This window comes from Nilaparvata lugens, chromosome 9 (assembly GCF_014356525.2).
Source record: "Nilaparvata lugens isolate BPH chromosome 9, ASM1435652v1, whole genome shotgun sequence".
Lineage (NCBI taxonomy): Eukaryota > Metazoa > Arthropoda > Insecta > Hemiptera > Delphacidae > Nilaparvata > Nilaparvata lugens.
Window position 1 is genome coordinate 10125214 of NC_052512.1, and position 18861 is coordinate 10144074.

Consider the following 18861-nt stretch of genomic DNA (forward strand, 5'->3'; position numbering starts at 1 on the left):
CTTTTTATACTTTGTGATTGTGAAGGTGACTCAGTGCACTCATGGCACAGTATATTCTTATCAGTCAATTTATTGACCGAAGCTGAGGTCTTTTAGTTCGACTCGATCGGCTTTTGTCTGTTTGTACTGCACTTATTGTCCGATTTGGATAAAACTTGTCATAAAAGTACTTCGAAACAAGACGAGTGGACGTATATGAAGGTTTTTTTTTGAAATTTTGCATCAATTTTGGATTATTCAAAAGTCTCATTTGAACACCAATATTACAATAAAAACCTGGTGTGACGCAATCACACAACTTTCCTTGTCGTTATGAAAATTTCCATTACAATTTAAAATCAATCAGCTAACAAGATCAATTCTGCTATCTCTCCAATTGTAGAGATTTCCATGCTGAATCTTTCTCACGTAAAATATTTCGTTTTAATTGTATCTGAAGCCTGTTAATTGGAAATCTAAAATTAAACTTTGCATAGATGGGCCGGAGCTTCTGAAATTTTTACAGATACAATTTTTACAGACTTGTGGCAGTTGATAGAGCATATCAATGACTATTCTAGGTATATCGTTGGAGCCGTTTTTGAAAAAATTGCCCCCTTTTTTGACATCATTTTCACCATTTTAGCCGTCATCTTGAATTGCTTTTGACCGAAATTGTTCGTGTCGGATCCATATATAGTGGTGTAAGAACCTTAAGATCCAAATTCTTTAATTCTCAGATGAGATATCGTGCACACAGACACTCATACACACACTTACACATACAGACCAATATCCATTATCCACTATTTGGACTCAGGGGACTTTGAAACGTAAGCTATAGAAATTTGGAAATTGGGGTACCTTAATTTTTTTTGGAAATTAATACTTCCCTTACCTATGGTAATAGGGCAAGGAAAGTAAGAATCAGAATATAGGATTATTTATCATAAATCAGATGTCGAGTGGATTATCAATTGCATGCAATTAGTATCTCAATTTAACTCAGTAAGAAATCAGCTGTTGTGTGGACTATAATTTGCATGCAATTAATAACTGAAAGTAATATTGAAGACAATGATCTTGACCTTTCTCTGCTTTCAACTCGGACTGACCTGTTGCCAGTGTCTTGAAGGAGCTAAGCTTTTTATGTTGGCATTTCTGATACACCAGCCTCAAGAGCCATTAGTCGTTCTCACACCGACAGGACAGGATTTACTTTGATGGGCAGAGGAGGCTGTAGTTTATAACTGCGCGAGGTCTACTGTTCACAAAACTACTAGGTTATTCATAGGCAATAATAAGTTCCTCATCATAGTATCATCATAACTTTGATTCACTGTATTGTGATATTCGTGCAGGACTTGGATACATTCATACCAAAGTATGAATTAATAAACTCTGGTAAGTTTGTTTTTTCAGTTTGTCTTTCTCGACACGAATCATGTAATTTCTAACGTTATTTTTGTGAATAACGGTTTGCCTGGCTTGGCCGCAGTCGGTAAAGCATGAGTGCAAAAATATATAACTCTGGTTGTGGTTCTTAGAATACAACTTAGATAAAATTCTTATAAGCTCGCTCAGGAGCTCCCGCAGTTCACTGCTCTTGGACAATTTACATAAATCTCTGGAACGTATTATTTCCAGAGATTTGATTATCAATGAAATATATTGCTGAGTAAACCAGCTTATTCTATTAAGAATAAAATCGGATGGTAACTTTCTTAATATTTCGATACTGATAATTCGATAAATAAATATGAGATTGGTCATGCATGGAAGTGGAGAATCAAATAAAGGATACACCATAAAAAATTTGATACATATATTGTACAAGTAAATACCAAAAACCAAATAAATGTGGAAACATATAGAGCAACAAGCACACACAACGAATATAAGAACAAATATATCAAAAATAAAATATCACAGATTGGTTCACTACTTTTTAGCTCTTTAGCAAGAAACGTTACCATGTGCTTTTAATTCATTAATAATATGCATTTATTTCCATGCAGCTTAGGTATCGACTTGCTGCTGCTTGTCGATTTAAAAATCTCACTGTATATCTTCTTTCCAAAAATCATGAAAATAATCAATTGATAAATTATAAATAATTATAAATATATCTATATCTATAGGTCTCAATATATTCCTCAATAATATATATATCTCTTAGGGCTTAAGGTTCGGCCTCTGATGGAAGTAGATAAATCTATTTATCCAGTGAACAAGAGCTACTTCATATCTTTACAAATTGTGTAATAAAATCAATGATTGAGTGAGCATATGTATATTATAAGATTAAAATTAAATATTCCTTTAATCTGTGCAACTTTGGATATGTAAATTTAATACAACTCTTATCCAATAAAATATATTTTTTGTACCTTTTTAAGACTTGCGCAAGTTTTATAATAATTTTTAATATTTATAAACTTTCCGACGAGCTAGCTTTTTATATTGTTTCACTCGAAGCACTAGGGCGCCCTAACTTTATATTTTCGATAATTTATCACTCACGTGCTGAATTTTCACAAGACGATGGTGGCAATCCGAATTTCCTGGTCGTCCTGGATTTTTGGTGGCCGAAGTCGTCCTCTCCAAGGGAATAAATAAATATTTAAATGACTTTCGCTTTAATGCAGCATCACTAAGTCTTATAAAAAATTAATTAATGAATTTAAACTTTAAGTCTTTCAAAAGTACAATTTAACAAAGGGTCTTGTGCTCTACAAAATTTAGTGTCATTCCATAGTGGCGTCTGGCAGGCAAGTGGGCAGGTTCTACCCTTATTTTCTACAATTTCATTTCCGACTTACAAATTTACATATATTTAAATAATTCACTACTACGCCATTAAAAGGATCAAATAGTCTGTGCCAATCTACTAAATTATTACCTATATCTTAGGTATAACATTTTATAATTTCTCGGACCATATCCGATACATAAACTGAGTAGTGATAATTTACAAATTCTTATCATTTATAGAAATATTTATATATACATTTGAATCGGCTCTCTATTGCCGCCCATCGATTACTGCAATTTGATTGGTTCATGCAAATTCACTACTGTATCCATGCGCCTAGGAACATCCTACTTCCTTAATATTCTAATTTATTTTTATTTGATGGTTTATGTATGTTCATTACAGATAATAAATATTTTTGGGATTTATAAGTTGTTTCTCCCTCTACAACAATTAGCCATGTGCTTTTCAAAATCCTCTAGTTGAATACCATTTGTTTACAATAAATTTTTTCCGAGGTGTCTGGCTAGATTTCACATTATACAACTTGATCGATTATTAGGTCGCCGATCGGTAGGTGTTTAAGCCTAGCCTCAAATTTTCCAATACTTATATAATATAATAAATAGGGAATGAAATTCTTTTCTATTCGGCTGTACTAATTTTATCCATGGTACCCGTTATTATCTAATCTTTCATTTGTTGTTATCGCATTTGGCGATAACAACAAATGAAAGCTGTTCAGAATAGCTGTTTTCTCCAGACCTATAAAATTCTTTCAATTAGCGATTTTTCTTGCTTATCGAATTTTAATATGTTACAACTGCTAATTGGGGAGCTTCCCTAGCCCAATCGCAAGCGTTCACTTCTATAGGGCAAGGCTTCCACTGAAAGCAGTGCACGACCGTTTGTATGGATACTGCGGCTCTTTACTTGTAGTTCTAGGTAACCAGAGGTTGATAATGGGGTAACAACCAAACCGTTATCTCATTTTTCAATGAATTTGTGATTTTACATTATCTGGAATTTTGTATTTGGTATAGATACCACGATATTCATTTATTTGTTCGATTATGATGCAAATGTCACTGATGAAATAACATTGGTGGATAAAATAAAATGGTAGTTCTTGTTCTATTTTCTTCCAAATTTAGGCGGCACAGTCCAAGATAAGGTTAGTCTTTCTCGTGTACAATTTTAGTCCAAATAGACATGGAAACTATAAATGGAATTCAGATGGTTTTAATGAATGGGAAAATTGGAATAATTTTACTGAATTGCGTTAACCTTGACAGCTACTCATTATGTCAAAAGTTGGTCTTATAAGCGCCTCTCCACTAAATTGAGTGCATCTATATAACGGGTGATTCTGATAGGACATGATCTTAGGAAGCTCTATTTTTTATGCAAAATCTCAATGTTAGGACTTGAATGAAGTTAGTGATGATGGTTAAAACTAACAATCGAGCGTTTTTCGAAATACGAAGAGCATTGTTATCGAGTACCTGTGAATCTACATGAGATAGAGCGGTCTATCTTGTTTTGGTTTATAGAGCACAAAATTTGAATTATTCATTCAAATGAGTGAAATCAGAAGAATGATATTGTTAATTAGAGACTTAAATTCATAGAATTTGATTTTTCCTTTAAATTTCACTGTTCTCTGGATAATTCAAACTTAGTACTTATTAAAGATAGAGAAAGCTTTAGGTGATTTCATTTCTATCTAATCAAAACTGATATTGAATTTCTCTGTTGACAGCTGATTTATAATAGGCTTTCAGTTATTGTTTCAATTTCATGCCTCATTGCATGTAATTTGACCGAACGCATTGAGGTCTAATTATTTCAAATAGGATTTTCTTTCGTCTTTCTATATGTTGGTATGTATATATGTTTGTAACGCATTCACCTTCTTCAACTGCGCGTCAATGTATATCCAAGTTTTTTTTGGCTAGATTTCACATTATACAACTTGATCGATTATTAGGTTGTCGATCAGTAAGTATTTTAAGCCTAACCTCAAATTTTCCAATACTTTTTATAATATAATAAGTAGCAAATAACATTCCTTTTCTATTCGGCTGTTCTAATTTTAGCCATGGTACTCCTGTTATTATCTAATCTTTCAATTGTTGCTATCGCATTTGGCGATAATAGAATAGCTGTTTTACTTCAGACCTATAAAATTCTTCCAAATAGGGATTTTGCTTGCCTATCAAATTTTAATATGTTACAAATTTTACTTGAATTTTATTCTGCATATTATTTTGAGAGTTGGAAATTATAGTCATGAAAATAATTTTTACTCTGAGTAGATTTTTGCCCACACCGTTTTCTATCAGAATTCCCAGTGACGCTCTGGGCGCTCTAGACTCAGTGGGCGTCTGGGGTGAGCCGCAATAGGGGACGGGATTCTTCGTGTGGTGTCCGTCAACCACCCTGGCTCGTGTCCGAGACGGAAGAAGCATTCTCAATCCCTATTGGATGTCCTCTTACTATTCCACTCGTAATCGACAAGATAAAAGGGCCTGGAACTGGGCTTTACTGGAGGTCACCGAGTCCAACACCTCCGTCACCGGCTGTCTGTGGCTCTTCTCGCCAGCGCTGTACCTCGATGCCACACATGTTCTTCCTTAACTCCAGCTAAGGAAAGACGTATTTTGAAGTTGTAATATAATTACGTAGGATGTCTGCGGCTCAAGTTGCATTCACTCCGACCGTTTTCTGTTCCATTCAACAGCTCTAGACCAACTGATCAAACTGGCTCTCTCTTCTGCTCGGCGAGCCTCCCTTGGCAGCTGAGTGAGATAAGACAAGGGTGTGCGGCTTAGCTGAGCTCTCGTTGGACAACAAGATCTTGTACAAAGATAACCGAGCGTCGAAAACTAGCTCTAAAAGCAATTCCCCTCATTAGTAACCAAATACATCGTGACATTACATGTAATTGGTAAAGCGATGAAATTTCCAATGCGCACGATCGAACATGTCAACATGCCAGCCTCATTTATATGAGTGAGTGCGCATTCATCATGGGCCCGTAAGTGATGTATGATATTATATTTAGTGTATAATAGTGATTAAAATTCTTTCAAGATCTCTTTGACCTTTTTTTGAAAGACGAACTGGTATACCTTTAGTAAAATTCTGACGTTACACTGTCACTACTTGAGTCAGGCAATCCTTGGGTGAAAGCACTACATGCTCATTTTGTTATATTTTGTTGTTATGTACCCCTTCGCTCTCTTTGAGCTTAGTAAGGTCAAGTGAGCAAGTGAGAGTGGAGGATCAGTTGAGGAAGAAAAAGACAGGGAGGAAGATATAACTTAAAACAGCACAACTAAATTTCTAGTAAGTACTTTCTCATTGATAGACTTATATAAACAAATATACATATTATGACGTATTTTCTATATAAAAAATATGGAATATAATAAATTCATGAAATAGGGAGTATCATTGTTGTTATGGTTAGAAGAGCGTCAAATGTTCAGTTACCTGCCGAGCGATAAGGCTCACTTATCAATAGCCAAGGCTGAGATAAGAGCACCGTTTTATATTGCATATTTTGAAAGAATTATCTATTACAATTGTGATTTATCGCGAATAATTCAGAAATTCTATAGAGTCAACCATCGAACTTAGAGGTTACAACTTTGTTTATATTACTAAACAGCTGTTTGAATGCAGTCAAAAATTAGCTAAATGACTCTTTTTAGTACTACTGACTTTACATTTCGAGATAAATGATAGGTATTTAAACTATCAATAAATGATCATTTCTATAACTTGATATGAATTATTTTGTAGTTTTGAACTACAAATATTAGTATATTTACTATATTAGTATATTATTTACTATATTAGTATATTTATTTACTATATTAGATATTTAGTATATATAAGTATTAAACTATCAATAATGATCATTTCTATAACTTGATATGAATTATTTTGTAGTTTTGATACCGAACAATAGATACAATGATACTATCATAACCTCATTAACATTGTATGATTTATAGTAGCATAACCTTAAAATTGCCAACTTAACATTATTATTATTTTTTTTTGGTGTGGCAAAAAATAGTGTTCGCAACACGGGCAAAAATGTTTTTCCGGCTCTCGAACGCTTCAAGTTCTCGACTTCGTCTTGAACTTGAAAACCGCGATCTCGAGCTGGAAAACGTACATTTTCGACACTAGGTGCAAAATATACTATTCCCGCACTAGAGCGGAAAAGTGAATCTTTGTGTTCTGTAATCAGTGCAGGAATCATCACTTTTCAAGGTAACTGTAGGGAAAAAATATTTCTAATCACAATGAATATAGAATGCAATTTGAATGTCAATCTTCTTCTTCTTCTTCTTCTTCTTGTTCTTGTCTTCTTCTTCTTCTTCTTCTTCTTCTTCTTCTTCTTCTTCTTCTCTTCTTCTTCTTCTTCTTCTTCTCCTTCTTCTTCTTCTTCTTCTTCTTCTTCTTCTTCTTCTTCTCTTCTTCTTGTTCTTGTTCTTGTTCTTGTTCTTGTTCTTGTTCTTGTTCTTCTTCTTCTTCTTCTTCTTCTTCTTCTTGTTCTTCTTCTTGTTCTTCATTCTTCTTCTTCTTCTTCTTTTTCTTCTTCTTCTTCTTCTTCTTCTTCTTCTTCTTCTTCTTCAAGCCAATTTTGAAAACATAGGTCTGTAAAATGGATTAATAAATAATTATTATAAGCCCTCCTATTGGAATTTCTGTTCAGAAACCATCCCCAACATTCACTCAACATATTCCCAAAGTTTCATGCCATTAGGTCAAGTAGTTTTCAAGTCTATAGGGAACAAACAAACACACAAAAAGACATTCATTTATATATACATATATAACAGGAGACACAAGACATAAATAGATTGAAAACACTTAGAAACTTACATTAGAACCGGAAATTTTCGGAAACTGAGTTTCCTTCCTCAACCGAGCAGTGAGTGGGTAGCCTACAGTTTGAAATCAAACGGTCATGACCAAAGAGTACGCAGGGAGAGTCAATTGTAGCAGCAGAGACCACAGATAGCGCGGTGCAGACAGATGGAGAGGAAAAGGGTACAGATTCAGGGGACATTATGGGGTATTTAGGGGGCGGTTACAAACGGGATATTTAAGATTTGAGTGAGTTATGAATAAGGAAAGGTGTAGCTTATGAATGGATAGAGAAGAGGAGATTTAAAATTAGAAATCAAAAAAGAATTGGACTAGGATTGGAAAATAAACCTTCTCTCTGATACTGTTCACTTCACAAGATATCTCAGATGGCAAGTACAATCAGAGCAACAACACTGACCCTTCTAGCCATCCCTCTCGACTACTTCTGACCAAATCATTAAGAAGTTTGCCCCAAAATCCAATCGTGAATCTAAGTTCCTCCCAGCCAACCACCCTGTTGAAATCTTCTGCAATCTACTCCTGAACAAAGTCCTACTGAACACCACAGATTACATCAATGAAGCCAACCGGCAACTCACCAACCCTGAACAGTATCAACTCCTGCTTCTGACTCACCTCCACAAATCCAAAAGAAAGTCTTCAAATTCTGATGCAATACGGTCCATCTGAAGGCCACTCAGACTTAGACATCAACATCCTTTTGCCAGACTCTCCCAACACACCACACTTCTATCTTCTTCCAAAAATACATAAAGAAGGCAATCCTGGTTGTCCCATTGTTTCAAGCATAAATAGCTCAACTGAACGAATCTCTGCCCTTGTTGATTTCCACCTCCAACCATTGTTGCCTCCCTACCCTCTCATATCAGAGACTCTTTCACTTCATAGATATCCTAAGAACACAACCTCCAACTGACCAACAACTCCTCCTTGTTACCATTGATGTAGCCTCACTCTACACTTCCATCCCCAATTCTGAAGGCTTCAGATCCCTTGAGCATTTTCTTTTCTCACGACTCACATCCTCCACCCCTCCAACCACCTTCCTAGTAAATCTTGCCAAACTGGTGCTCACAAGCAATGCCTTCAGGTTTGAAGATAAATATTATCTTCAAACCCAGAGTACAGCGATGGGCACCAGGATGGCACCATCCTATGCAAACCTATTCATGGGCCTCCTTGAACAGGATTTCCTTTCCAAACAAACCCGATCCCCCCTGATATGGCTCCGTTTCACTGATGACATATCCCTCATATGGTCCAATGGACATGATACCCTCTGCCACTTTCTCAATCAACTCAACTCCAACTACTCTGTCTCCTTCACCTGGAACATTTCTGAATCCTCCATCAACTTCCTAGATATCAATGTAATCCTTTCCAACTCCAATACCTTATCCACCAATACTTTGACCAAAGCCACCCACACTCAACAGTTCCTACTCTTTGAGAGTTGCCTTCCCTACCACAACAAAAGATCCCTCTCACGTTCCATCTCAATCCGAAGCCAAAACATTTGCAGTGTTCCCCACCATCTTGACCAGTACATAAAAAAACTCCACCAATCCCTCATGAAATGTAACTCTCCAGAACGGTTGTTACAGAAACAAATCTCCTCCAAAACTGACACTAATCCAATCACAAAAAAATCCCAAATTCCAAAGCTCTGTACCACCTACTTCCCTGGAATTGAAAACCTCAAACCTGTCATTAAAGATCTGTTCCATGTCGTCTCCCCCAATCCCTCTAACAAACACCTTTTCCAGCAACCACCCACCCTCATTTCTTATAAGCAACCTCTCAACCTCAAGAAGATTTTCAGTAAAAACAAATCACTCACCTCTGATGAAATCTCAACTCCACCTGGTACCCTACCTTGCAAATGCCCCCGCTGTAAAACCTGTTCTATCACTGATTCTCCCATCTCCTCTACCAGTCCTATCACCAACCACACCCACCAAATCCATCAATCCAGTAATTGCATCTCCAAAAATTGCATCTACCTCCTTTCCTGCAACTTCTGTCCTGCCTTCCACATTGGTGAAACCAACCGCCCTAAACCTCTGGATCAACAATCACAGGGCTTCCTTTGAAAATATACTTCCCTACCCATCCCTACCTATGGCTCTGAGCACAACAAGAACTTTGACCAATGCTTCAAAGTCAAAGTCCTTGGCACCCTCTCTCACTCCCACAGCCCCATCCATAGATGACAAGATGAAAGAATTGGCTTTCATTTGGGTGCTTGGAGCTGCTTCTGTCCTGGTCTCAACAGACAGCAATAGTACCATAGCTATCAACTCTACACCATCTGTTTAATCGAATTGAGATAAATTCCATCATATCATAATAAATTTCACAGCTATCAAAAATATATTAAATGTTCAATAAAAATGAAAAATAGATTTCATTCAAGTTCAATTCTACAATTCTTCTCCAATTCCAGTCTAATCTTTTTTGATTTCTAATTTGAATCTCCTATTCTCTATCCATTCATAAGCTACACCTTCGTTATTCATAACCCACTCAAATCTTAAATATCCCATTTCTAACCGCCCCCTAAATACCCCATAATGTCCCCTGAATCAACTTGAATCTGTACCCTTTTTCTCTCCATCTGTCTGCACTGTGTAATCTGTGGTCTCTGCTGCTACAATTGACTCTCCGTGCTCACTCCGTGGTCACGACCGTTTGATTTCAAGCTGTACCCACTCACTACTCGATTGAGAAGATAACTCAGTTCTCGAAATTTCGGTTCTAATGTAAGTTCTAAGTGTTTTCAATCTATTTATGTCTTGTGTCTCCTTTTCTAATTCATATCACAAACTTTGAATTGTCTTCCATAATAAACATAATTTTCTATCCTGTACATGAATAAGCCAGCTCTTCACTTTATTATGAATATCGGGCAACAAGCTTCGCTCATCATTTTATATTTTGATAAACAGAACACAATTCTCCAAATGATCTGTTCAATTCCACAGCTGACTATATGTCATCTTATGAATTTCGGAAAGCGATATTTTGATTTTTCATATATCACTCGCTCACTCACTCTTTTACAAATCCCAGCTGTTTCAGCCAAGGATGAATTATCCTTTTTATGTCGTCGCGATTTTCCCAGAATGAGATCTATGCAATCGAATTTCTATATCATAAACCTACTATCTTCAATTTCGTGAATCTGTAGAGCTGTTTGTGAGATCCGTGAACATTAATAAACATATAATTAAAATGAAATACGGGTTATCCTTTTCAACGACTGCAAGAGATAGGACTGGGAACAGGATAGTGGTGAAACATAATAGCGCCAGAAGTGTCTCACACAATAGTAGCTAGTTACATGAACTTTTGAAAGTGATTTGAAAAAAATGTTAAAACACAGAACTGAAAATTGTCACCTCTCTATTCTACCCCTTTTAAGAGGCTTTTTTGAGCTGAATTGAATTTTCTCTCTCCCTCTCTCTCTCTCTATATAATATATCTAACAACAAGTATATATATTATGATATATATATATATATAAGCTAAATAATGCGTTCAGTAAGATTTCTTTTAAAAAAGAAATCTTTATTTACATACACAAAATTTGGAATTAAATAATTTTGACAAGTGAATTTTGAGTACCTCTCGCTTCGATGTTGTAAGCAGGACTGACGCTCGATGCGTGAGAAAGCTGGCTCCAACAGTTCCAGGAGAGTTCCAAGAAGTTGTATAGAAACTGCTGACTGCTGTAGGTTCTCACAATGTAACTCCTCCCTCCCTAAAGAGAACTTCGGGGGTTGGTAGCGAAGTTCTTGAAGAAGGTTGCTGTCCTCTTTTGGAGATTCTTTTGTACACGGTGAAAATCACGCAAAGAACAAGTGGAGACACTTGAATGTTTTTAAATTGGTTAAAGTTGTCTAAATTTTTCAAATGAATTTGGAAGTCTGGAATTCGATGATCTTGAAGTTCTAATTGGATGTTTTCTAGAAATTTTGGATGTCCTCTCGTTTGGGAAGAGTGGAACAGAGGTTTTCCTCGATAGTAAATTTTTCCTTCGGCTGTATTGATGAAATAAATTCCTTGAAGTGTTGTCACAGTAGTTTCGGTTTTCGTTTCTATGTGGAAGGTCTCCAATTTTGGTAAGACTGCCAAATATTGTTGTATTTCGGGAATCCATTTGATGAGGTTCTCTTCAATTTGGACGGCGGTGAATTTACAGTTGTCAGTGGAACCAGTAGATATGATAGCCGCTTCACATTGCAGTTGTTGATGGGAGATGGCTTCGGATGAGCACAGATAGCATTCGTTATCTCCTATCAATCTACATTCTTTATACAATCCTTCAATTTTTAAAGTATTAGAACATCAGAAGATTTCAATAGGTATTTGTTTTGTGGAAGTATTGTTACAAAATTTGATTCTACTTTACTTGGAATTGGTAATAATTCAAAAAGATCAAAAGTTACTTCTTCTACAATCGGAAATTCGAGAAAATAAATGATTTCGTTCTTAATTAGCTTACAATCTACATTAATCAATTTTTCTATTTCTAACATCTTATTATACTTAATTTCTAATGGGAATTTCTTGTCATAGAATTTTGAAATTTTCACAAGTTCATTGAACAATTCTTTAGTAGACATTATACTAGGGTGCAGAACGCCTACTTTACAAGATGCAATAGAATTTTCAATGTCATGAACTACGTCTAATAAAATATTATAAGCTATAAGTAATTGATTCAAAATATCTTTAATTTTTTCTAATTCTATGAAATCGTTTAAATCATCATCAATTATCAAAATTTCTCTTTCAATTCATTGAAGTTTTGGTTCACAAGTTTAATTGTTTCATTGAATTCTACAATAATGTTTTGACTGATTGAATAATGGTTTGAAATTTGATTGGCTAAATTATCTTGATTATTATACAGTTCGAGAATCAACTTATCGTATTTTTGTTCGTCATATGCGTCCAAATTACCAGTGATAAATTTTAAAACAGATCCAAGACTATTTATTAAACCTCTTTTATTGCGTTTGACGTTTTCATTGTAAAACAAAATCATTTCCAATTTTTCTTCAATAACAGACTTTGTATGGTTGATGAATTTCAAATAGTTGATTGCATCTCTTAATTTACTACTGTTTTCTGTAACGAAATCGGTTTTTGAACTTATACTAATATTTTTCCAAAAATAGTGAGATACCTTATCATAGTAATTATTCAAATTTTCAATTTCTGAATACATTGATTTCAGATCATAATTATGTACAAAAACGTGCGAGTTATATACAAGTTTGGCTTTGCCAAGGTTAATTGGTACAATTCCAGAATTAATAGTAACATTCTTAATGTCTATTGCTGTTCCTGATCTTGCTGCGTACAGGATGAAGAGGGACCTGGAAAAGGATTGTCATTGTCAATAGTCAGTTGAGTCACTGTCTTAGGTTTTTCAATGTCATTAGTTTTGATGATTTTTCTAGGTCTTTTAATTTTGGAAAGGTGTATTTTAGATTTTGTGTTATGGTGTCTCGGTACGATTTTAGCTGTTTTAAGGTCTCTGTTCACAGATTCGATTTTCTCTTTGTTATATTTGTTTTTTGTCTTACTCTGTTTCTGCATATTTTTAACGTAGATATCGGATGGAATTTCAGGCAATGTTCTCTATTCTCGTTCACTTTCTCGATAACCTTTTCTTTAATTGCTTGATTCGTTTCTCTAATGTGTTCATAGAGCTTTTTGGTTTTTTCTCTGTGTTGATTGACATAGTCGTTCATCATCTGTTTGCCAATGTCAATGTCAAATAAAGCATTTGCGTTTATGTGTCCGTTCAGAATTTCAAATGGAGTTAGTTTTGTTACAGAGTGAATACTATTATTGTACGCTAAAATTGCATGTTTCACTTTTCTCTCGATAGAATCGTCTTTGAATTGAGCTTGATTATTAAGGAGTCTAATATGCTCGACAAGGGTTGAATGCAATCTTTCACACATGCCGTTTGACTGGGGATGCTGTGTGCTGATAAAGTGAATCTTTATCTTATGAAGTGCCATCAATTCTTTCACCACATTATTAGTGAACTCTGTGCCATTATCTGAAACTATACTTTCTGGAACACCGTGATGACTGAAGAAATCCAGTAGTTTATCAACTATTTCAATTCCTTGTGCACTAGCAAGTGGATAGGCTTGTGCATAACGTGAAAAACTATCTATTATCGTCAAAAATTTCTTTTGTCAAAAGTAATGCTATCGATATGAATAGTTTGAAGTGGTTTTGAAGCAGTGGGGGTAAGATTCATTTCCAAGTTCAAGGGTACTCTTTCGTATTTTGTTTTTAAGCAAATGTCGCATCTATTGATGAAATTTTGAATTCTGTTTCGAGTATTTGGCCAGTAGTACTTTCTTTTAATTTGCTCATAAGTTTCTTGAATTCCACGATGATTATTCTTTCCGACATGATAGTTATCGATTATCTCTTTTATCTCTTCCTCGTTTGTGACATCAATCAGTTTTTTCGTACAACGTACTAGTTTGAGTTGTGTATTTTTGAAATAAGTTGCAATTACTACAGTGAATCTTTCGTAGAAATCATTTTCAAAGTATAGACAATATTTTACATTCGGAACTAGATATTCTTTTACAAATTCTACTACATCTTTCTCAAAATTATTCTCGGAAATTTCTACAATAATTCGGCACTTGTTTTCAAATAGTTTTTGTATTTTCACTTTTCGTGGATTGTATTTCACTAGATTTAGTAATATTTGATTTTTAGCAAAGTTTACTGGTTCGTCAAGAGTTTGAATTCCAATCATTTCATTACCGTAATAGTCTGAATGCACTGTTTGATCGTCAGAGTCATGTTGTTCTTCTCGAATGTCAAGGTTGTTGTCACGTACATCATTGTCGTCTACATTTCCTATCATAGATTGATCGTCAAGTTCAGAAAAATGCATTTCAATAGCTTCGTTTATTATCTTATCTACTTCTTCACCTGTGTTTTGTCTTGAAGGACCTGGAATAACATCATTATTATTCAATTGGATCCTAGATAGAGCATCAGCGTTCTGATTCAAAATTCCTTTTTTATAACAAATCTCGTAATCGTATTCTTCTAGTTTCAATCTCCAGCGGAGAAGTTTGGAATTTGGTTCTTTTATTGAGAATAGCCACTGCAATGGTTTGTGATCAGTATAAATTTTGAATTTTTGGCCGTACAAGTAGGGACGAAAGTATTTGGTTGCCCAAACTATCGCTAATAATTCTTTTTCTATTGCCGAATATCTGGTTTCGCTTTCGTTCAGGGTTCTACTAGCATAAGCTATAGGTAAATCAGCACCATTTTTCTTCTGACTCAGGATAGCTCCTACTGATACGTTACTAGCGTCTGTTGTTAATAAAAATTCGGATGAAAAATCAGGATATTGTAAAATTGGGTCATTACACAAAAGGGTTTTGCAATATTCAAAGCATTTCACATAATCTTCATCTTCAACATTAATTTTGGTTCCTTTCTTTAGGCGTTTTGTTAGTGGTTTGGTTACATCTGCGAAATTTTTTATGAATCTTCTGTAATAGCCTAACAGTCCTAGAAATCCTTTGATTTCTTTAGTAGTTTTTGGGATAGGAAATTGTTGTATTGCTCTTATCTTTTCTGGGTTTGGTTTTACTCCTTCTGGTGTGACTATGTGTCCTAGATAAGCTACTTCTTTTCTTAAAAACTCTGTTTTGTCTGGCTGAATTTTAAAGTTAGCATTTCGTAATCTATCAAATACTTCTCTCAATCTTTGGATGTGTTCTTGGAGACTGGTAGAATAGATTATTATATCATCTAAATAGACAAGACATTTTTCGTTCTGAATACCTCTCAAGATATTGTTAAGTACTCTTTGAAATGTAGGTGGGCTGTTTTTTAATCCAAAAGGCATTCTTAGAAATTCATAGTGACCTGTATCTGTGGAAAAAGCTGTTTTCTCAATACTATCGGGATGCATTTGAATCTGGTGGAAACCACTTGCCAAATCAAGAGTTGTAAAATATTGACATCTTCCTAATTTATCCAGGATTTCAGCAATATTTGGCAATGGGAATCTATCATCAATAGTTTTTGCATTTACTCCTCTAAAATCTATCACAATTCTGTATTTTTGTTTTCCGGATGCATCACGTTTTTTGGGTATAATCCAAATTGGTGAGTTCCAAGCTGAATGACTGGGTCTGATAATTTTTTGATCTAGCATTTCTTGGATTTGTCTATCAACTTCTGCTTTGTAAACAACAGGATATCGATAATTTCTTGAATAAACTGGAATTTCATCGGTTGTTCTGATAACATGTTTGACCTGATTTGTGAATGTCAATTTATTTCCGTCTACATGAAAAATGTCTGCATACTCTTTTATCAGTTCTAATATTGCTTCTTTTTCTTCGGAATTCATGTGTTCGGTTCTAATTGTTGAAAGATCTAATCTAGTTTGGTCAACTTCAAAATTATTCAAGTTATTACTGTTTGGAGATGAGGTGGATTTTGAATGAGGGACTAGTTCATAGTTTTCCAAATTTTCAACTTCAAAAGGTCGTGTGATTGTCAATTTTTTATCTTCCGTAAATGAATTTGTAATTAGACAGATTGCTTTATTGTTTTCAACTTTTAGGATAGATTGTGGAATTTCTAGTCCAGAGAGATTTTGGTATTTGAGAAAGCATTCTCCGTTTGACACGTTTTTTATCGGAATTGATATTGTTTTCTGACTACGTGCTTCAATCAAGTAAGTCCACAGTTGACGAGGTTTATTGACTTTAGAAGGTTCATTGTGTTGCAAAGTTGTATTGTAATACAGTATTGGTACTTGTTTGTTGTTTCCATAGTAAAGTTTGTTACTAATGTAATCCAATCTTACTCTCAATTGCTTTATAGCATCCATTCCTAACAAGAGATCGAAATCTTTATGAAAATCAAATACGAAAAAATCAAATTTTCTTCCTAGGAATGGTATTTTAGCACTGAATTTTTCTTTTGATTTACCATGGGCTGTAGTAACTTCAAATGGTGTTGGTTTCAAGGAATCTTTAAAACCTTCATGTGCAATTACCTTTTTTATAAAGGATTGCGTACTTCCGGGATCAATCAGTACTCGAAAGTTCGTTTGTGGGTCTAGAAAGTAAGAGAGTTCGTTATCTTTTGTTTGCAAGTTCATAATTGAAAATTTGTTCCGAGGCTCGTTTCTCCTAAAAAATGATTTTGTTCTGTTTGGTCGGAAGTCATTTGATTCTTGTGATCATCATTCAATTCCAAGTTTTCAAAATTGTTCATGAGATTTCCAGTCATTTCGGGGTAATTGAATGGTTCATTTGAGAAATTGTCAGTCAAGAGTTCGTTTTCGTTAGTATTGAGTAATTCGTCATTGTTTGTAGCGAATTCGGTTGTCAGTTGATTGAATCTGGGGTTCTTTTTCGGGGGTTCAAGTTCAGTGTTTCTGGTTGAAATACTCATTGGAGTTGGTTGCGATTGCATTTGTGGTCTATGTTGTTGACCGAAAAATTGCCTTTGAAACATTGGTCTCTGTTGGTTCATTGAACTGAAGTTGCGAAATTGTTGATTGCTATTTTGATGTGTAATCATTGGTCTTTGTTGTGATTGGTTTTGGAAGTTCGGATAAGTCTTGTTTTGGGGAAAGTTTTGCATTGGTCTAGTCTGAGGAAAGTGTTGGATTTGTTTAGTCAGAGGAAGTTGTTGGAATGGTTGTGAGATTGGTCTCTTATTGAGAATGAAATTATAATTACTATTTCTGTTTTTGTACTGCATTTCGTTTGTGATCATACTCGAAGCTCCACTTAGACTTGAAGGGTTTTTTGTTCTCATCAGTGATCCTATAGGTTCATTCAGACCTCTCAAAAATACCCTAAGGGCAAGCTGTTTTGCATATTCGCATAGAATAGTTGAGTTTGCTGCCATTTTCGTAAGGAAATATGCAAGTTGTAAGTTGAGAATCTTTTGAATTCTCTCGTGAAAATGAAAAGGGCTTCCGCTACTTTCTTAGTTTCAATTCTGTCATTTCAATATTCAACGTGAAACAATCACGTTTGTCAAGATAGCCGTCGAGAAGTACTCTTCTCACTTCAGGCCATGCATAAGTGTTTCCACTAGTTACAAGTTCTAAAGCTCTACCTTTGAGTCTAGAAATAATAGTAGAAAATAGATATTCATTTTGAAAATCATCGGGATTCGATTGTACAAAAAACTTAGCAACTACTTTATCGCAAATCGATACAAATCTGTTTATTAATAATGGCTCTCCAGAGAATTCTGGTATCATATCCAGGAATTCTTTTCTTAAAACAGGGGTAGCAGCAGAGGGTGCTGTATCTACTGATTGATTAGGCATTCTGAAATATTCAAATGTTTCGAGAATAACCAAACTAAAATATTACAATATTAAAACTTAAAATTAAGACTTACACTTAAACGAATGCTATGCTCATCTCTTCTGATGTCCTTTCAGCGTTGATGATGAAGATTTGTTGATGATGATATCGAAGTTTGATATCCACTGCACTTCACAATGTTGGTGTTTCGCAGCTTGATAATTCACCACACTTTTCGGATGTCGCGAACGCGAGGTCCTTATATTACGAACGATCGTTAACAGTTTAAAAACTGAAGATTATGTTCATTATTAATCCCGATCGTCCTACCGACTGTGCCAGCTAAATAATGCGTTCAGTAAGATTTCTTTTCAAAAAAGAAATCTTTATTTACATACACAAAATTTGGAATTAAATAATTTTGACAAGTGAATTTTGAGTACCTCTCGCTTCGATGTTGTAAGCAGGACTGACGCTCGATGCGTGAGAAAGCTGGCTCTAACAGTTCCAGGAGAGTTCCAAGAAGTTGTATAGAAACTGCTGACTGCTGTAGGTTCTCACGATGTTTTATATATATATATATATATATATATATATATATATATATATATATATATATATAGCACATAACAGGAGACACTTTAAAGTTTGTGATATAAATTAAAACAGGAGACACGATATAAATAAAAATTTTGACTCGATACAAAATTTTGACTTATTTACTTCACTCGAGTAGTCTCCACTAGAAATTCATATTTTCGGGAATTGTCATTTCATCTCCCATAATGAATCAATCAATTAATTTCCAACTATTCTGAGATAAGAATACGATTATAAGGCCTCATACAACAATGCTGA

At 34.8% G+C, this 18861-nt stretch overlaps 1 protein-coding gene across 1 annotated transcript in view; it reads right to left on the reverse strand.

The window, feature by feature from the left end:
* LOC120353035 overlaps window positions 1-18428 on the reverse strand; it is a 69126-nt gene extending 50698 nt beyond the window's left edge. The window contains exon 1 of the mRNA XM_039435473.1: window positions 18098-18428. The gene's annotated coding sequence lies outside the window, so the exon portion shown is untranslated. The remainder of the gene's footprint in view (window positions 1-18097) is intronic.
* Between the last annotated feature and the right edge of the window lie 433 nt (window positions 18429-18861).